Genomic DNA, 212 nt, shown 5'->3' with positions numbered 1-212 from the left:
CGTCCCCTCTGCGATTTAATTGAGCACTTTCTCCCTCTCTCCCCCTCTTCCTCTCTCCCTCTCTCCCTCTCTCTCAGCATCGTGTTTGCCCTGATGCTCTGGTTTACATATCGGGTCCGTGGGTATTTTTAGTTCCTTTGCAGCTTTCTGGCAGCGGCTCTCCTGCCCCCTGACTGTTTCAAACGACAAGAGGCGAAGAGAGGGAAGAGGGG

This window comes from Sprattus sprattus (assembly GCF_963457725.1).
Source record: "Sprattus sprattus genome assembly, chromosome: 13".
NCBI classification, from domain to species: domain Eukaryota; kingdom Metazoa; phylum Chordata; class Actinopteri; order Clupeiformes; family Clupeidae; genus Sprattus; species Sprattus sprattus.
The sequence above is the reverse complement of the archived record's forward strand: the minus strand, read 5'-3'. Positions refer to the sequence as shown.